Source organism: Gossypium hirsutum, chromosome D07, assembly GCF_007990345.1.
Source record: "Gossypium hirsutum isolate 1008001.06 chromosome D07, Gossypium_hirsutum_v2.1, whole genome shotgun sequence".
Classification (NCBI taxonomy): domain Eukaryota; kingdom Viridiplantae; phylum Streptophyta; class Magnoliopsida; order Malvales; family Malvaceae; genus Gossypium; species Gossypium hirsutum.
In genome coordinates this window covers 19,159,229-19,180,363 of record NC_053443.1, presented here as the reverse complement: position 1 = coordinate 19,180,363, position 21,135 = coordinate 19,159,229, and the positions used below count along the sequence as shown (strand labels likewise).

The window sequence follows — 21,135 nt, the reverse complement described above, 5'->3', positions numbered from 1 at the left end:
CATCTACTGTTGTTGTTGTCCACGATTTCTATGAATAACTCTTTCTGGATCGGTGGTCGGCTTTATGGGTGTGCCCTTATTTCAAGTCATGCACTAAAACCACAAAGAAAAAGCAAAAATGCAAGTAAAGAAAAAGAACAACTAAAAATTAAAATCGTATCTATAATTTAAAAATTTTCTAATTATTCTATTAAACATAAAAATTAAACTAATCTAGTGGCGTTGCCTCCCAGGCAACGACGCCAGCAACTTGATTGCCTCCGGACATACTAACGTATAAAGTGTAAATCCTGCAACCAAATATAATCGTTAGGTAGTTTCTGCAAGTATACGGTCAGGTTGTAATATAGATTTATACAACGAAGTATTTGAGTACTCTAAGAATTGTATCCAAGGGAGGCGAAATTAAACTAATTCTAATATCTACGTTAATAGATCTAATTAGTAATTTAATTAAACTATATTACGATGAATCCTAGGGTGATGAAAAATCATATTTTATAAAAATAATTAAAATGCATAAAAACAAAGAAGAGAAAATAATTTATAAATTTTATCAATACTAAGGACAGAAGACTAACTTATTTCAGTGGTCAAAACTAACTCCTTTTTTTGGGTTCTACTCAATCAACTAGTCATTAACCTAACAGGACCTTTCAATCTTCCACTAAACTAATGAGTCGACAAGAATTACTTATCTCTCGACCTCATAGTCTAGACCGAATTGAAGTAAGGTGTTCATGAATAGGCAATACCAATTTTGGGTTCATTCCTACCTAGATGACTTTCTAGGGTTGTCAGGCCTAGGGTTTTAAGTTCTTCCTATCCTAATCAGCTGATTTGCTGGGAAACCTTACATAAGAGTTAATTACTCCCACATCTACTCGCTAATCTCCTATAAAAGGGTTAGTTCCTTATGGATCTAATAAACATCATATTCCCTGCAAAGATTCGATTGTTTCCACAAATCATATTCCCCTAAGAACGAAAAAGAAACTAAAATAAAATTACAATGATAAAAGAAATCTAAGTACAAAATAAACTAGAAAGAAATTGAAAATAAAACTAAATGAAAGACGTCTACTAAAACCTGAATAAAAGTTGTCTATGAAGTGTTTAGAGTTGTCTATTTATAAGCTTAGGGTTAGTCGTCATCTGCTGACTTAATTCGACTGACGTTTTTGCACTAAAGTTTGTTGTGTGGATCAAAATGCCCTTGGCTCATTAATTTTTCCCGTCAAAGCGGTGTCACGACTCCCTTTGACTTGTGTCGCTACACTGATGGTAGTTTACGAGCTAAAGCTTGATTACAGGGTTGTGTCATGACCCCTTCTGGGTATGTCGCGACATTGAAGGTAGTTTGCTCGTTTTGAGTGCTCTGCTCATTATGTTGCAACATCGACACTTTGTGTTGCAACATCGCGACCAGTCTCGTGTTCTTATGCCTTCGAATGATGTCCTACACGCTCACCGAATACGATAGCCTTCTTTTAGGCTTATTTTGGCCCTTAAGGTCATATAAATGACTCAAATTACACTTTTTATTATTTATGAACAAAAAATGGAAACTAAGTAAAAACATAACTAAATTGCATTTATACGAGCTTTTTGAGTACGGAAAAATGGTTTAATCTGCTACAATGAATTGTGATAGATTAGATTAGACTCTTAATATCACTTACCTTAATGTATAATTTTGGTGTTCACCAAATGGGTGTTAAAACTGCATTTTTAAATGGTGAATTGGAAGAGGAAGTGTACATGGAAAAACCTGAAGAATTTGTTGTTCCAAGATAGGAGCATAAGGCATGTAAGCTTGTTAAATCTCTATATGGACTTAAACAAACCCAAAGCAATGACACCAAAAGTTTGATAAGGTTGTTCTACCTAATGGCTATAAAATAAATGAATCTGATAAGTGTATATATAGCAAATTTGAAAATGAAAAAGGTATCATAGTTTTATTATATGTAGATGACATGCTAAAATTTGGCACATATTTGGAACAAATAAAAAAAACAAAGAAATTTTTCTCAAACAACTTTCCTATGAAGGATATGGGTGTAGTAGATGTTATTCTTGGGATTAAAATAACCAGAGAGGAAAGCACTATAGCTTTATCACAATCACATTACATTGAAAATGTGCTTAAAAAGTTTTATCTTTTTAATTTTATACCAACATCTACACTCATGAATCCTCAAATAAAATTAGTATCTAATGCTAGTAGAAAAATTAATCAATTGAAATATACAAGTCTCAGTTGTCTTATGTAAATAATGACTTGTACAAGACCAAATATTTCATATGTTGTTGGGAAATTAAGTAGGTACTCAAGTAATCCAAGTAGTTTGCATTGACAAGCTTTGAATAGAGTACTTAGGTATTTAAAAAAAACTATTAACTATTTATTGTTCTATAATGGATATCCTTTAATTTTAGAAGGGTATTCGAATGCTAGTTGGATTACAAGTTTGGAAGATCATGCTTCTACTAGTGGATATATCTTCATTCTTGGTGGATGAGCCATTTCTTAGGGTTCTAAGAAACAAAAATTTATTATTGATTCCACTATGGCAGCCAAATTTCTTGCATTAGCCGTTGCATCTAAAGAAGCAGAATGGCTAAGAAATTTGCTTTATGATGTACCTCTATGGCCTAAAACAATTTCAGCTATTTCTATCCGTTGTGATAGTGAGGCTACTCTAGCAAAGGTATATAACCAAGTATATAATGGAAAGTCTAAACACATTGGATTAAGACATAGCTATGTCCAACAATTAATCTTTGATGGAGTGATCACTATTAATTATGTGAAGACAAGTGAAAATTTGGTGGATCCTTTGATAAAAAGTCTTGCTAGAGATGTACTCAACAAGACCTCAAAAGGGATGGGACTCAAACCCATTAATTAGAATCACCCATGACGGAAACTTGATTCAACTCTTGGTATAATGTTAAGTCTTAAGTTTAATGAGACAAAGTATATAATTAGTATGTGATTGCTAGCACTACAAATAAATGCATCCTAAGATTAAAGTGCTAGGTACCCGTAATGGTAAGGGAAGGATGAGTAATATACTCTTAATAGACTCATAACATACATATGTTAAAGTGTTATAATTACGAAAGCACTCTTGATGGGGTCTACCTATCTGAGTGGAAGTGTGGCCGGTTCTAGAAGCTAAAGAGCTTGGCTCTGACAACACTCATGAAAAGAGGACACAAACACATGGCCATAATAGTGTCTCTAGATATTATGCATTGATCGGTGTTGAAATCATTATGTGAGATGTGTTCAATTAATCAAATGGAATAATTGGTTCAAAGCTTAGTCTACCATGGAATTTCGATTAACTTTAACATGTTTTCACTAAGTGAAGGTTCAATCGTAAGACACCTTCATTTATGTAAATTGATTTCAAATATTATCAAAATCTAAAATATTTTGAAAATGGGGGGAGATTGTTGGAAGATTTTCAAATGTTTATAGTGTTCCAATAATTATAAATGAAATGGTGTAATTAATCAAAAGTTATATCTTCTTGGTTATTGACAAAAAATTATGACTATTCAAACAATATCATTTGAATACTTATGTTTAATCAAGAGATATAAGATGAATAATTATTTCTCTTTTAAAGATATTATTTAGAAAAGACACCTATTGAAAGTTGTCTCTATGAAGAGACATGAAAATTCCTATAAATAGGAATGAGATATCATTTGGAAATCATACCAATAAGTTCTAAAAATATATTCTATATTTCTTCCATCTTCTAATATTATTAGATTGTTCTATAAAAAGCTATTGCAGAAATTCTTTATAGAAATTGAATTTTTTGTTATACATTGCTTAGTGCTTACTATTTTAGTCAGTGCAAAACGCAAATAATCATCATGCTTCATTGTATTCTCGAGGTTCATTTGCTTGAAACTCATTTGCACACCATTATAGGTAGGGGTGAATAGAACCTTAAAGATAGTGGCTCGATACACACCTTAGAGCCTTGTCCTATTTCTTCGTTTTTTGTTCGACTTGTTGTTTGTGTTGCTTTTGTGTGTTCGATATTTTCCTCATTGAATTTTTGTACTAACAAATTTCTCATATGGAACTTGGATAATCAACTAATAAAACCTGAAGTGGTAAGTTGAGTCCTTCATTTGGTAAAAATTAATAAACTGATTAAAATATGGCATGAATGAGCTAGGTAAGGTATTTCATTGAAGGACTCAACATTAATAAGGACGTAGGATAAGTTTGATTATCGTTGTTACTTACTGTGCTTTTAAAGCTCACGCGTTAGTGGTTTAAAACATGTAGATATGGCCTTGTCGAGAAGTCGCTATGATAACTTGGGAGCATTGCATCACTAGACAAACTTTTAAGGTTGTATTTTAAATATTGGAATGTTATTTGAGTTAAATTAGGTGGCATGTATACAAAGCTTTATTTTGTATGTAAGGTTGTAAGGTGGAATAGCATGTTTAAATTCTTTATAGTTTTCTTAACCATTGTGAATGTTATTCTACCCATGAATGTGTTTATGCTTTGTATTTGAGTTTAAATAAGTTTAAATTTTGATTTATAATGTTTTGATTCATAATAAAATGATATAGTGATGTTTGGTTATGTTTTTAAAGTGTTTTTTTTTACCTATTTTCAGTTTCAGGGGCCCAGGGTCTAGTACCCTTATCATAGACATCACACTCGAACAAGTCAGTAGCTGAAATGTTATAGTACGTGGTCTAGGTACCGATACCTAGGGGTTAGGTATCGATATGAGGCTACTGCACTATTTTGGTTGTTTTGAGCTCCCCAAAGCTGGTATTTAACCTCGAACACCTCCGATCACTCGAAAAGTGTTTCTAAATGCTTCTAAGTTGATTTTAAAACCTTGAAGTTATTTTTATGTTATTTAATGATTTTATTCAAATTGATTAAATTTTTAATATATTGTGAAACTTTTATATTTCTCAAGTCGAAAGACTTCGTTTTTAGCCGACAAACTTTGAACTTTTTTTTTATAACTTGGATGTGCCCCTATCTGATAACTCAAAGTGTTTTAAGATCACATTTAACTCGTTCTTAAATATTGAAAATTGTTTTAAAAGATTTTACAATGTTGATAAATGTATGCATTTATAAAAGAAATATATATAAAAGTTTTTTGAACACCGTTACCTTTGTGTATCAAAATATATACCTTTTGTCAAATACAAAGGTCAAATTGAAAAAAAAACACAAGTACCGCATTAAAAAATATTAAACTTAAATATCAAATTATATATTAAGTCATTATTTAATTAACAGTAACTTATAGAAAAGATGTATTTTGAAGCAGTCTAGAAAATTCAACCATTAATTAATTTAATTTTTTGAAAAGAAAAAACTATTAATTAATTTCATTCAAAATATTATATTAATGATTTTTTTTGTGCATACATGTAAATAATTTATAGTTAAACTAGAGGATGTTTTGAACTTCGTGTGTTGGTCTGATGGTCAGGGTATTTATTGTCTCAGGTGTGGTATTCATTGTCTCAAGTGTGGCTTAGGTTTGAGTCGCACTAGTATCATTGCTGTTAGGGCTTTACCTTCCTCTTATAGTTCACAAAAAAAAAGTTGGAGGATGTTTTTTTAAATATTGAGGTTTAAAAGTTGATGCAATATTGATTAATAAAATGGGCTAGATTAGTAATATATACAAAAAAAAGGTTAAATAGGCCTTTTTTTAGAGAAATAGACCGATTTTGAAGAGTGTGTGAAAGTACGTCCAGCGCTGCCAGGAAAGCGCATCCACTTTGAATTGCATTTCTTTTTTACTTTTATAATATAATTAGTATCTTTGGTCAGATGATTAAATATTAATGGTTTTGTTCTTGAGTCCGGGGTTCGATTCTTCTCCCACTCACATTTGTATTTTGTATTTCATGTTGTTTTAAACTTTTTATTATTTTTAATTAATAAATATATTGTTTTAATTTTTTTATTTTTAGTTCATCTTTTTAATTAATATCTCTTTTATTCATAAAATAAAATAATTATTACAAATATAATTATTTTTAGTAAATATAATTTTTATATGTGTAATATTTAATTTTCAATCCATATCATAAGTGTAGTAAATTTTAGTATTATATATTTTTGTATGTGTATTTGAAATATTTCACATATAAACATAATGGTATTTGAAATAATTAATTAAAATATTTCACATATAAAAATATTTGAAATATCATACCCACAATGTAGATAAAAAACAATGATATTTGAAATATTTTACATATAAAAATAATAATTATATTTGAATAACTATTTCATCTTACAATATTAGAAATCACCATACCCACAATATACGTAGAGAAAATAAATATTTGTATATAAATATTATAAAGAAAATATATCAAAAAAATTATTTGATGTTTATATTATATATAAAGGAGTTATTAATTTCAAATATTTTTAACATAATGATATATGTAAAATATATATTTTTTATTATATAATTACATATTTATTATTTGATTTTTTCATTAAAAAAGATATCAATTAAAAAGATGAACTAAAAATAAAAAAAATTGAAAACAATATATTTATTAATTAAAAATAAAAAGCATGAAATAAAAATTACAAATGTGTTTAGAAGAGGGGGAATTGAACCTGAAACTCAAGGATAAAATTATTATTATTTAACCATTTAACCAAAAGAGCTAATATGTTAAAAACATTAATTAAAAATAATAAAAAGCTTAAAATAACATAAAATAAAAAATACAAATGTGAGTAGGAGAAGAATCAAACTTGAGACTTAATGATAAAACCACTAATATTTAACCACCTGATAAAAAAAATTAACTATATTAAAAAAATTAAAAAATAATATTTAAAGGGAAAGCGCATCCAACTGCCTTTCCTGCTACCTAATCAGAAAACAGAAAACGAGTCCAACTTTCATACACACTCTCTAAAATCGATATATTTCTTTAAAAAATGACCTATTTAACTAATAAACTTTTTCTTTTTGACATATATGATTAATTTATCCTATAAAACGCTATGGATTTTAAAATCTTTCATAATTTGAAGCTACTAAGTATAAATATGTTCGAGGCACGTATGTTTAACTTTTATATATATTTAAATAATTATATCTTATATTAAAATTTTAAAATATGTGTCAAATATAAATATTTTTAAAAAAAACACCTAGCTTTTCATCCATTATTTTGATATTTATATAATATGAAACATATTAAAAAAAATCAAGTGGCATACCTTTTATTATTTCCAATAATGAGAAACAGTAGTTAAATCATAAATTACATATTTCTTCTACTTCAGTTAGTATTCATGATTTTATTTGAATTAAAATTGTAGTTAAATTAAACTATCGGTCCCTATAATATTAATAAGTTGCAAACTTAATCTTTATATTATTATTTGATATTTTTAGTTCGTGTGCTTTTTGGATTTTAAAATTTCAATTCTGACCAAAAGGTAGTTATTAAATTCGGTAAGTTAAATTTTACTATTTCTAAAATCTTATGCGAAAAATATTATCACATGTGTCATACCATATAGGCTAGTTATTTTCACATAATATTCACACACACACAAAAAATGAAGCCACTTTAGTTGACGGACTTAATGACTACCATTTAAGCTAAGACTAAAATTTCAAAACTTGAAAAGTATAGAAACTAAAAATGATTTATTCAAAGGATAGAGACTAAATCTTCAACTTAAGCATAGTACAAAACTAATAATAAAATTTGATGTAACCAATTTAATTGTTGTTGTTTGGCTTTGTAACACCCCAAACAAGACTTGGAAGTTCAGTCGGATCCGGAGCGTTATAGTGGTCGCTAGTGCGACCCTCTCGATCGATCATATTGCCAATTTTGGAAGGGATGAGGAGTAAAGTTTTCTTTTGATTTCTTTGATCATTCTTTGATTTTCCAGCAAGATAAAATGATTTCTAACCATAATCTATAAGGTCTAAAAATTGAAAATTATTGTTTTTATTTTTATTTCATTTTTAGCATTTTTCAAGGTAAAGTGAGAAAGCTTTGAATCTATTGTTTCTTTATATTATTAGATTTGAGTTTAGAATCAAGTGGGATAGTTGAATCTTAAGTTTGATCTTAGTTTTGATAGAGTTCTCTAAAGATGCCTTGGTTGAGTGCTTGGAGAGTTTTAGAGAAAGAGAGAGCTTAGGAGCTAGTGTTGTTAACGATTTAGAGTGTTTAGGAGTTTCTAAACTTCATTTTGAGGTTAGATTTTGATTTCAAATGGGTTAGATTGGAGTTCTCTTGAGTTGTCAAAAAAAGTGAGAAAATATTTCACTATATCAGTTTGCATCTCACTAATAGTTTTAGAAGGATTTGATGTTTGATTATATTTCTCTAACATTGTTTTATTGTTTTGATTGTGGTTTGTAGCAAAGGAAGTGGTCGATTCGTCTAAGGCCAAAGGGAAGGAGAAGATTGCGAAGGCGTTGTTGTTTTGTTTGTGCTAGCTTAATTCATGTTGAAATATTTTCAAATATTTATAGTGTTCCAATAACTATAAATGAAAGTGTGTAATTAATCAAAAGTTATATCTTTTGGTTATTGGTAAAAAGTTATATGGCTTGATTTTTGACAAAGAATCATAACTATTCAAACAATATTATTTGAATAGTTATGTTTAATCAAGAGAAATTAGATGAATAATTATGTCTCTTTTAGATATGTGATTATTTAGAAAAGACACCTATTGAAAGATGTCTTTATGAAGAGACATGAAAATTCTTATAAATAGGAATGAGATTTCATTTAGAAATCATACCAACAAACTCTAAAAATTATTTCTACCTTTTCTCCATCTTCTAATGTTATTAGATTGTTCTATAAAGAGTTAGTGCAAAAATTCTTTATTAAAATTGATTGTCTTGTTATACATTGCTCAGTGCTTAGTGGACTATTTTCGCCAATGCAAAACACAGATAGTCATCGGGCTTCATTGTATCCTCGAGGTTCATTTGCTTGAAACTCATTTTCACACCGAGTATAGGAAGAGGCGAATAGAACATTAAAGATAGTGGCTTGATACACGCCTTAGAGCCTTGTCCTATTTCTTCTATTCAAGTTGTTGTTCGTGTTCTGTTTGTGTGTTTGAGATTTTCCTCATCAAAGTTTTGTACTAACAGTTCAAATAGAATTGATGAAGTAATATAGATTAGGTTTTACTAATGATGCTGTGTTGCTGGCTATATATTGGCTCATGCTTGAGTTGTGCTATTGTCGTAATCATGTTTAGACTTTAGATTATGGTAAATTATTGGGAAAGCATGTAATTAACATTTAAATGTTTGTTGTGCAAAACGTAGGATTGATTATTGTAACGTTTGATGATAATTGGTGATGCTTGATGTCTTAAGACATATGTTAATACTAAACGTCCTATCAAGCAATGTTGGAATTTGTGCAAATTTACATTTGACACTTGTGTGCATTACTGGTTTGTTAAGGGAAATTGTGTTTTTACACACATTAGCTCACCTTTGCCCACTTAACGCTTGTGTGCAACTTTTGAGGCATATTATAGGGATTTAATTTGTATATCCATTCATGGTTCCACATTTGGATAATAGGGGCATATTTTGATTATGATTTAATATGGTAATAATAGTTATGAATTGGAGTTGTCGATGATCATGATACATGAAAATATGTTAAGTAATGTTTTGAGGTAATGTCCAAGTATGGTTTAGATATATCAAGTGATTTGAATTGTGTTATTAGAAATGTATTAAAACGGCCAATTTAATATTATATTGACTATGTGAAACACATATACTTAATCTTTTTATATGTTAGTATGTCTTAATGTTATATATTATTAACTTGATTATGTTAGCATCATTAAGCTTCAAAAAGCTCAGCGTACGAATTGTTTGTTCTATGCATAGATAATTGGAGTGCCTACAAGTCTTGATTCAGTTGCGCCAGCATCCAAGACCTTGCGCCTTAGCTACACTCATTAATCTTTATAATTTCTTGCTTTTGAACTTAGTTTTGGATATGTACCTAAGCCATTATGTGGATTTTTATGTCTTGAGTATATTTTCATGTGAATTTGCTATAATTGACAAATTAGTTATGTTTTGGTTCATTTTGGGACTTTTGAATCCTAGACTTGTCCTTTTAAAGCAAAATCCTAAACTTGTCCGAGCCACTGAACACCTTGAGAGAACTGTTGTTGAGCGTAAGTTCTCTCCTAAATGGCTCGAGGGAAAGCAAGCATCCACAGATCATGCTGACCAACAAGGAGAGGAGGAAGAAAAGGAACCTGCAACTGTGTCTGGCTCCTGAAGTGCCCTTTACAGCAAGTCCATCGAGTAACCTCGCAGGTTTTAGTCAGAGGATGATTGATCATCTAATTTCTTGACTTGACTCACAATCGAGCCATACCCAAACTTCAAGCTGAAATTCGAGTCACGTAGCGTATTAGAGATTGAAAGATTGCCTTGCGCAATGACTTGATTGCTCACCCCAAGCACTGATGGTTTGGCAATTGTTTTGTTCAAAAAGGAGAGTAATGGAAAGAAGCTGGAGCTGATGATGATGATGCTGAACTATGATTGGATTAGTCAAGCGATTAACTTTATAACTTGAATAGAAAGATAGACGAATCCATCAAAATACGAAAATCAATCCAATTTAAAGCCCAAGAAAAATGGATCTGTTGCCTTTTCCTTAATTAATTTGGGATTTTTAATTAAAATTGTTTTTAATTATATATATATATTTCTTTTAACCCAATTTTAGGTCATTTTATAATCCATTTTTAGCTATTTGATTAATTTGTGCATCAACAATAATTATAACGATGATGATGGTATCGATTCTTTATCCTTCACTTTTATAAATATATATATTTTTTATTTTACAAATATGAACATTTTAGTTATTTTTAAATTTGATTATTTTAATTTTCATGATGATTCCTTGAATCAAAAGTGGAAGGTGTTGGACGTGTGTTTGGGTTTTACAGTCCTTGGGCTCAGCATATCTGTGCGTTAAAATCTATATGGCTTTCAATATATTGTTTCCATAAAAAAAGAAGATGCGCTCATCTCATCACACCTTTTTGTCATGTGTCGGTGTTAAACTTTCCAAGTTTCAGTTTCACATATTAAAGTCGTAAAAGTTGTTCCATTGTTACCCCAACAAATAAAAGATACACAACAATCTGCACTTTCATGGATATATCCACACTACTCTAAAAGGTTAGTTTATCAACCATTGTTTTACACTTTTACTTACCAGTTACCTCTTGCGATTCCTAGAAGGCTTTGCCACTAGATTTACGTTGTATGTATGTATTAACTGCTGCTGCTTAAGTTTTTCTGTAGAACATAAACTTTGATACCATCAAGTTTCTATGTTTAATCCGATATTTCATTTTTTTTATTAAGAAGTTGTATACATATTCCAACGTTAATTAAGAGCATAATCCTCCATATCCCACTGCAGCGCATTTAAATGCATAATATCATCCAATTTAAAAGTTTATGATCTCTAAATTGTGTAAAAAAAAATTCAAATGGAGGCTACCAAGTAAAGATGGCAATTGGATGACCAGTTTTTTTTTTTTTAAGAAAAAATAAAAAATTTTGGGCACACATGTTGACACGTTGGCGGCATGCGTCAGCGGACTTAGTTCATACTTCCATTGATGCAAAATAGAGCACTCATAATTCTGACAAGAGAAAATTTGATGAAATAGAGATGTAGTAGAGTCAAGAGATTCAAAGTCGACTCATATCTAAAAAAGAATGGAAGATTGTAGAAAGAGACTAGTGTAATTCTGGCATATGTGGACAAATGGCTTATAATGCCTTCACAGAACAAACTGCAATAGGAAATACATATGTAAACCTTTCAGGATTTCATACCATCCAGTTTTATCTTGGATTTAATTTAGTTGATTGTTAAAAATATTTTGTTCAGGAATCTGTAAACATCATGGAAGGTCGCAGTAACAGCTCCTGCAATAATCCTCCAGGTACCACTTTCTTTTTATTTCTCTTTCACTTTACACTCATATATACTAAAAGGCGTTGTTTTGTGCTGTTAAAAGCTCAAGCTCAAGCCGTATCGGAGTTGGAAACACTGCAGAAAGTGCATGAGGAGAAAACACAAAAGATCCAACACCTCAACACACAAATCCAAGCTCTCAAGCTTCACCTGCACATGAAGAAGAAGAAGAATGATAACCTGGATGAGAAGAAACAAGCTTTCCATAACCTCACCCACACATACAACACCCTCAGAGAAGAATATAATGCATTGTTGGGGGAAAGGTCAAGGGATCACAACCCTAACAATTAATTACATACTCATAGCTCTAACGTTTAGTGTATCCTTTGTTTTCAATGTATTTATAGTGTGTTTTTAAAGGCTACCCGTGATAATAATAGCAAATTTTAGATTTCTAAAACTTGGAAAACCTCATGAAGACATAATACCACTTGAATTTCATATAAAATTTCAACTATCTTTGCTAACATTTATTACTTGTCTACAGCTTTCCCTTCTCCAATTAGCTGAAACTAAAATTATACTTGGGCTGCTTGTTAGGGTAGAAGTGGCCGAAATGGCATTCGGTTTCAGCCGGACCTTTCTCATTTTCATCGAACATTGCGGACAGATAAGTTTATTCTATAGGTTTTCCAAGCCTTTTGGGAGTTCCACCATTAACATGATTCACCAAATTCTGATAGTAAGTGCTTGCATTGCCAATTGTAGTAGTCGTCTCTTCGTATTAGATATCATACATGAATGAATATATTGATAGAGAAATACTAGGAAAACAACAGAGTAATTTTCTAATGAATGTTTCTTATCTTGAGTGAATACACTGATGAATTTTATATACCCATATGAAGGTAACTGCTCCTAACCAACTAATTATCAAATTTTGACAATAGACTAACAACCTCAACCAATCTTTAAACTAACATTTAACATTCAATCAGCTTCTGAACGGGTAAGACTCGAAGTAAACTTCGAAATCGAGCAAACAAAGATGCAGACAATGGTTTAGTGAGAATATCTGCAACTTGATCACAAGCTGGAACTTCACCAACAATGAGAGACCCTTTAGCCACCTTTTCACGAACAAAAAATAAGTCAAGTTCAACATGCTTGAACTTGGAGTGTAGGACTGGATTAGCTGTAACAGCAACTGCACTTGAATTGTCACACCAAACTGTAGGAGGATCAGCAGAACTGATTTGTAACTCTGTTAACAGAGAAACTAACCATGCAATATCACTAGAAGTTGCCGCTAGACTTCGATATTCAGCCTCTGCCGTAGACTAGGACACAACTTGATGTTTCTTAGAACACCACAAAGCAGGAGTATGACCGAAATAAACACAAAACCCCGTAGTAGACCGACGATCATCAAAATCAAGACCCTAGTTGGCATCAGCATATCCAACTAAAGATAGTCTGTCGGATCGTCGAAAAACCAGCACATGAGTGATAGTACCATGCAAATATCGCAAAATAAGTTTTAATGCTACCATGTGAACCGTAGTAGGTGCATGCATGAATTGACATATACGATTTACAACATAGGCAATATCTGGTCGAGCTAGAACCACATATTGGAGAGCACCAGCTAAACTTCTATATTCAATAGGATCAACAAGTCGATCACCTTCATCTTTAGACAAAGTCGAGGAATTAACCATTGGTATATGAACACTCTTTGCATTAATCAGAGAACTCCTGTCAAGAAGGTCTCGAATGTATTTGCGCTGACACAAGTGAAGACTACCAATGGAGGACCCACTGACCTCAATCCCTAAAAACTAATGAAGCTCACTCATATCCTTTAGAGAAAATTGGTTATGTAGCTACTGAACAAAACAATTGATTTCATCAGTCAAACTATCAGTAATAATAATATCATCCACATAGACCAAGATATAGACGGTTGATTTGGTTGAATCTGTAACAAACAAAGAAGCATCAGCTTTAGATAAGACAAAACCAATAGAGAGAATAAATTGTTTCAACTTCTCAAACCAGGCACGAGGAGCTTATCGTAATCCATACAAAGCCTTCATTAGACAACACACCAATGATTCACCATTTGGTCCAAACTGAACATATCTCGAAGGCTGCTGCATGAAGACTTCATCAGTCAAGTCTCCATTTAAACAAGCATTGTTTACATCAACTTGGCGAAGTTTCGATTCATTAGATACAGCAACAAATAAAATGGTCTATATAGTAGCAGGTTTGACCTAGGAACCTGAGAGCAACACTTTGCTACCAACCGAGCTTTCCAATGACTAACTGACCCATCAGGATTCTTTTTAATTTTAAAAAGCCATTTACACCCAATTACTTTCCTACCAGGAGGTACAGGAACCAGTTCCCAGGTACAGTTGGCCACTAAAGCATCAAATTCAGCTTGAACTGCGAACTTCCACTCTGCATGATCAAGAGCTTCCTCGATAGTTCGAGGTTCAAAATCTACAATGTCGACTGACAAGGCCCTAGGTTTAAAAATTCCTACTTTAGACTGAGTAACATAGCATACGTATTTTTGGTAGGATGAGAAGGAATAGTCGGAGACACATTGATTGATCAACCGGACTATCTGTTGTGGATGGATCTGAGATCTCAACTGAAATAGATCGATCAAAATTTGAGAAGGAGACAGATGTACAGCCGGTGAATTTGGGAAAGGAGACAAATGTACATTCGGTGAATTTGGGACAGGAGACAAATGTACAGTCGGTGACAGAACATCCGTGCTGCTAGGTTCTGCCATAGACTGAACAGAAGAGGTCCGAACAACAAGAACATATGTAGAATACCTAGAAGAAGATTGAACAGTGTCCAGAGCAGACGAATGAAACAAAAATTGACTTTCATCAAACACAACATGACGAGAAATAACAACTTTACCCTCTGGTGTGAGACAATGATAGCCCTTATATTGAGAGCTATACCCCAGAAACGTACATGATTGTGAACAAAAATTCATTTTGTGTGACACAAAAGGTCGTAAATACGGAAAACAACAACAACCAAACACCCTTAAATGATCATACGTAGGCTCATGACCATAAAGACTTTGATACGGAGACTAACCGTTAAAAACCGAAGTAGGCAGACGATTAATGAAATAAACAGCACTGCAGAACGCATATCCCCAAAAATTCATAGGTATATTAGCTTGGGCCAATAGTATAAGTCTGATTTCTACAATATGTCCGTGTTTACGCTTAGCAACCCTATTTTGTTCTAAAGTATATGGACAAAAAAACCCGATGAAGAATCCCATGACTAGCTAGAACCGATGTAAAGGCACGAAATTCACCGCCCCAATCACTCTGAAATTTTTAATATTCTTCCCAAACTGTATGACGATCATTTTTTGAAACTGAAGGAAACAGTCAAGTGCTTGAGACTTACATTTAATCAAATAAACCTAGGTAAACTGACTACACATGTCTACAAACGAAATATAATACATATTACCCTTAGAAGCAACAGGGGTTGGTCCCCACAAATCAGAAACAACCAATTCCAACAATTCCATATATTTAGTAGTAGAATGTGAAAATGGCAATTTATGTGATTTCCCTTTCTGACAGGCAACACAAACATTGTCAAGGCATTTTTATTTGAAACAATTTGACACTTGTCAAGAACATGTTTAACAACCGTAGCAGAAGGATGACCAAGTCTTTTATGCCACAGAGTAAAAATATCATCATCAGAAAAACACTCTTGAACCCGGTGTTGTGAATAACAAGACTGGAATCGGATGAAGTAGCCGAACTAGCCGAAAATTGATAGAGAACATCACAAACTTGTCCCCACAGCAAAGTTTCATGTGTCTGGATATCCTTAATAACACAATAAGACGGATGAAATTTGAAAAAAAAACATTATTGTCAGTAGCAAATTGTGACACAGACATAAGATTTTTTCGGATGCTGGGTACACACAAAACATTAGAAAAATGTAATAACTTCTTTGTTGTAGGTAGAACTGTATTACCAATAGACGAAATTTTAGTGGGAGTTTCATTTCCCATTACCAGAGAAGAAGTACCTGAATATGGAGTTGTCGCATTTAAACCAGAAGCATCTTGACAGACATGATGAGTGGCCCCTAAATCTGGGTACCAGAATGAGGTCCCTACTGGAACTGGAACATATGAAACAGTGTTATCAAAACTAGAATCATGTTGTGTAGCAACTGAAAAATCAAATGCATGAAAATCAGGAATTCGGGGCAACCCAACACCCTGTGAAAAGTCAATATCGAGTACTCAAGCACGTGGTTTAGTTTGCCACGTAACCTCGGGACCATCATTGTGTAAAGAACCATTAAAACCCACATAATTGACATTGGGCTCTCTAGAATTGTTCAGCCCAAAATTCGGACCAGCATTTGCCTGCCCATTAAGCGGCTTAGTAGAATTGTTTAGCCCAAAATTCGAACCAGCATTTGTTTGCCCACTAGAATTGTTTAGCCCAAACGGCTGGCCTAGAATAGGTGGCTTAGACACATCAGCATTTGGTCCAAATTGTTGTTGGCCCATATATCGCCCAAAATGGCGCCCCAATTCTCGCTCCATACCGCGCCCAAAACCATGGCCCCAATTACTCCTAAACGCAGGTTCATTTTGCGGTCTGTCATACTAACCATACAGCATATGTGGGACATCAGAATACCTAGCAAAACCATCATAAAAAATATTAGAATCCCTCCAAACGTTGAAGACGACGGCCAGCCTTCCCACGAAATTGAAACAGTCTCCAGATGCCGCCCATGTCCATCAAAAATAGTAGATCGGTTAGCAAAATTGCTAGGCAGACTTTGGCCAGAAAATCAAACCGGACTTGGTTCTCTCGAGCCACCATAGTCACGGTTGAATCGATAGAAACATCTTTGTGCAAGATGACCAAACCGGCTGCATATCTGGCACTGCATCCGAGGACGAAAACCACCACACCCACGTGAGCCAGACGAGAAGCGACCATCACGCCCAGAACGACAATCTGATTCGGTCACTGCCACAGCTGGAGACGCTTCAGCCACGTTCGTAAGCATCGGCACTTCTTTCACTGTTTGTGTCTGGCGACTCTCTAACTCCATCAACGCATCAATCTACTTTTGAAATGGGAGGGTCTCCGACGAAAATGATGCGAGAGTTAACACGACATCGAACTCCGACGAAAGACCAGTGAGAATTACTTCTACCTTTTCGGCCTCTGAAACGACAGAACCAGACGCCTCAAGTAGAGTACAAATGTTCTGAACCTTGGCTACATATTCGGTAATAGTCAACACACCTTTTTTGAGGGGCTGCAACTCATGTTTGACTCGGGAAATTTTAACACCGGTAGAGGCAGCAAACAGTCGGTTGGCAATACTCTAGATGTCATATGCCGTTTTAACGGCTGTAAAAGAAGACAGTAAAGATGCACTAATAGTATATAGCAACCAAGAGGTTAAAAGCTTATTGTTGAAAAAAGACGAATGCTTCTGGGTTTGGAGTCAGAACACCATCTGAAGATGCAACGAACCTAGGTGGAGCAGGTAGTGTACCATCTAAAAATCCTTGCAGCTCATATCCTTCTGTGATTAATCAGATATGTTGCTGCCAAAGCACAAAATTCTTCTCATCTAATTTTACTATGTCGTGATGAGGGAAAGCTTGAATCAACCATGAGCTGGAAAAAGATGGAGTAGAACGATCAACAGACGTGGAATCTTGTGAATTAGCCATGGAGCAGCAGCGGATGAAGACCCCAGGAGGTTAGGCGACTGATACTATATTAGATATCATACATGAATGAATATATTGATAGAGAAAAACCAGGAAAACAACAGAGTAATTTTCTATTGAATGCTTCTTATCTTGAGTGAATACACTGATAAATTTTATATACCCAAATGAAGGTAACTGCTCCTAACCAACTAATTAACAAATTTTGACAACAAACTAACAACCTCAACCAATCTTTAAACTAACGTTTAGCACTACGACAGATGCCCAACCTGCCTCCGATACAACAATCTCCGTATTGACACTCCTGGCATTCTCAACAGCAGATTACAAGGCATCCTATGTGGCATCGAAAAGGTTTCGATACTCCAATGTGCCATCTCGTACTACGGTTGCTTGAGCCGTATGCAAATCATAGTTAAGGTCGATGGTTTTCGGGTCACTGATGTAGGCAAAGTAAGGGTAAATATTCGCCAGAAGAGGTGTCCCAGTGCTTGCCAAGAAACTGATGATTGGTGCAATGTAAGTTGTTGCATTAGCACTAAAAGATCCAGCTGAAGAAGGATTCGAATTTCCCAACAAAGATGTATCAACTGATGTAGAAACCTTAATTTAATCTAAGATTACAAACACCGAAGCATTGTAAATGTTTTGCATTGCAGGGAGAAATATAGTGTTGCTGCATCAGTCGGCTTCACTTCATTTCCGACAACAATGTATCGAAACTTAATGGCGGGTAAGAAGGCTCCTATGTTCTTTTGAACCCACTCATTTGTAGTTGAGGCAACGACAAAATATTGAAGGTCCTCATTTGGAGCACCTAGGATGAGTTCTATGTTTGTTTCTCTAAGAGCCTAGAGAGTTGCCTCATCTGGATCATAAATTCTTATTTTCTTCTTCAGTGGGAAAATTATTGGCAATTCTTCCATTGCATATGCCTATTGCTCCTGCACCTAAATCACATACAACCAACACAAACAGTTCTTTTTATAACTTTTTTCAGATATTTGATCATCATATCAAATAATAATGCAACATACTTACTGAGTTGAAAGGATAACAGCTTGGATTCAAGCAATCTTATTTTCCATTTTCAATTATAAAAAAAAATACTTAGATTGAGCTAGTGCCATGAATAAACTAAATATATCATAAAAATTTAAAATTAAAATAATAAAAAATCGAAAGCTATACCATAGCGCTTTCTCAACCTATTGCTGAGAGCTATCCAACCTATTTAGGATTATGCGCTTTAATACACTCGAACACACGTCCTGCTGCATAGACAACAATACTCATACCAATTAAGTTAAGACTCAATCACAAATCATGACATTTATTAGGAAATGATAGAATATAATCCAAGGCAATCATGTTAATCAAGCAACCTATATATAAGAAAATTTAAAGTGTGAACATGTGCCATTAATTTCAAATTTTGACTTAAATTATGATTTCAAAAAATTCTTCATCAATATTTTGTATATCTGTTATACTAATCATATGAATTTATTAATTTGGTAGAACAATATTGTTTAAATATCTTTGAACTATTTTATCAAAAAAAAATCTTTAGAATTAAATATATAAACATTCTAAGTCATAACATATTTACCTAAATTTCACGATTATAAGTAATAAAAGGATTTTTTTTATTAAAATATATATTTAAAATGAATAACCACTACCAAGTAATAATGTATCTTAATATTTACTTTAAATATTCACTAAGTAATTTTTTTTTATTATGGCCAAAAGAAAGTAATTGTTTTTATTTATAATTAAGCATTTATTTCAATACAAATCACCTTTAATATATATTATCTTAATATTCACTTTAAATATTTAGGGAGCGTTTGGTTCGCTGTATTGGATTAGAGGTGTATTGGATTAGAGGTGTAATAGCAAATCAACTGTTTGGTTGAATGTAATGGAATAGAGGCGTAATAGTAACTTTGTGTTTGGTTGAATGGAATAGATGTGTAATAGCATAATGGAAAAAACTAAAATGACTAGAATACCCTTAGCATAAATTTGTTTTGCATAAATTTGTTTTGGTAAATGATTATTGTTATTGTTATTTAAATTTTAATAAGATTATTATTATCAATAATAAATATTTTAATCATATTTAAACATAATTATTATTAAATATATTTTAATTAAAATATATAATTTAATAAAATTCTTAATAATTAGCAGAAATTTGTTTTGGTAAATTATTATTATTGTTATTTAAATTTTAATAAGATTATTAATATCAATAATAAATAATTTAATCATATTTAAACATAATTATTATTAAATATATTATAATTAAAATATATAATTTAATAAAATTCTTAATAATTAATATTCTTATATGAATTTACTCAAATCATAATATATGATACTGTAAAATATAAATTAACATAATTATTATTAAATATATTATAATTAAAATATATAATTTAATAAAATTCTTAATAATTAATATTTTTATATGAATTTACTCAAATCATAATATATGATACTATAAATGAAAATTTGAAATAATTAATATTAAATATATTTTAATTAAAATATATGATTTAATAAAATTTAAAATAATTATAACTAATAAATTATATTTTATGAATTTCTATAATTTAAAATAATAATTATTACATATAATTTAATAATTAATATTAAATTTCATAAAAATTCTTGATAATAAATTTTCTTATATGAATTTATACAATTTAAAATAATTAATATTAAATATAATTTAATAGTGATATATAATTTCATAAAATTCTTAATAATAAAATGTTCTTATATCAATTTACTAAAATCAATATATAACTTGAGAATTATATTCTGCATAAACATAATTAACTTATATTAAGAAAATGTTAGATGAAAATGAAATTGTACGTCATAATCCATATGTTATATAGTTTTACAACATCAAAAAGTTTGAACATTGATATTTAATGGAGAGAAAGAAATCTTCTGACCCATTCCAATTGGGCAACAGAAGGTAGACTAAAGAAAACGATCATTTGAGTTGGATGATCGGGAATTTTACTCAAAGCATCATACCGCTGATCATCGGTTAAACCTTCAATTGACCATAAGGCTGAATATAAATTTGAAGCTTTCTCTTTCATCTTTTGATGTTCTTCTGACTTCTGCTGAACTACCACTTCGGAGGCAATACTCCTACTGATTTGATCGCCAACGGCCTGGATTTTTTCCCCCAACAAAGTGGCAGCCTCATCAAATGAAGAATACACATTATCACGAGCATCAGATTTCTTCTTTCTCTTGTTTGAAGATGAGGAAACCCCTTGGTC

General features: G+C 32.0%; 2 long non-coding RNA genes across 2 annotated transcripts; both read left to right on the top strand.

Moving 5' to 3' along the window:
• Positions 1-11,131: 11,131 nt before the first annotated feature.
• On the top strand, positions 11,132-12,490 carry LOC107956676 (uncharacterized). The gene is made up of 3 exons (XR_001700195.2): positions 11,132-11,276; positions 12,001-12,055; positions 12,131-12,490. It is a non-coding gene; the product is annotated as an uncharacterized lncRNA (long non-coding RNA).
• A 3,924-nt stretch (positions 12,491-16,414) lies between these two features.
• LOC107954300 (uncharacterized) lies at positions 16,415-18,740 on the top strand. Its single transcript, XR_001699490.2, has 2 exons — positions 16,415-17,847; positions 18,082-18,740. It is a non-coding gene; the product is annotated as an uncharacterized lncRNA (long non-coding RNA).
• Positions 18,741-21,135: the final 2,395 nt, after the last annotated feature.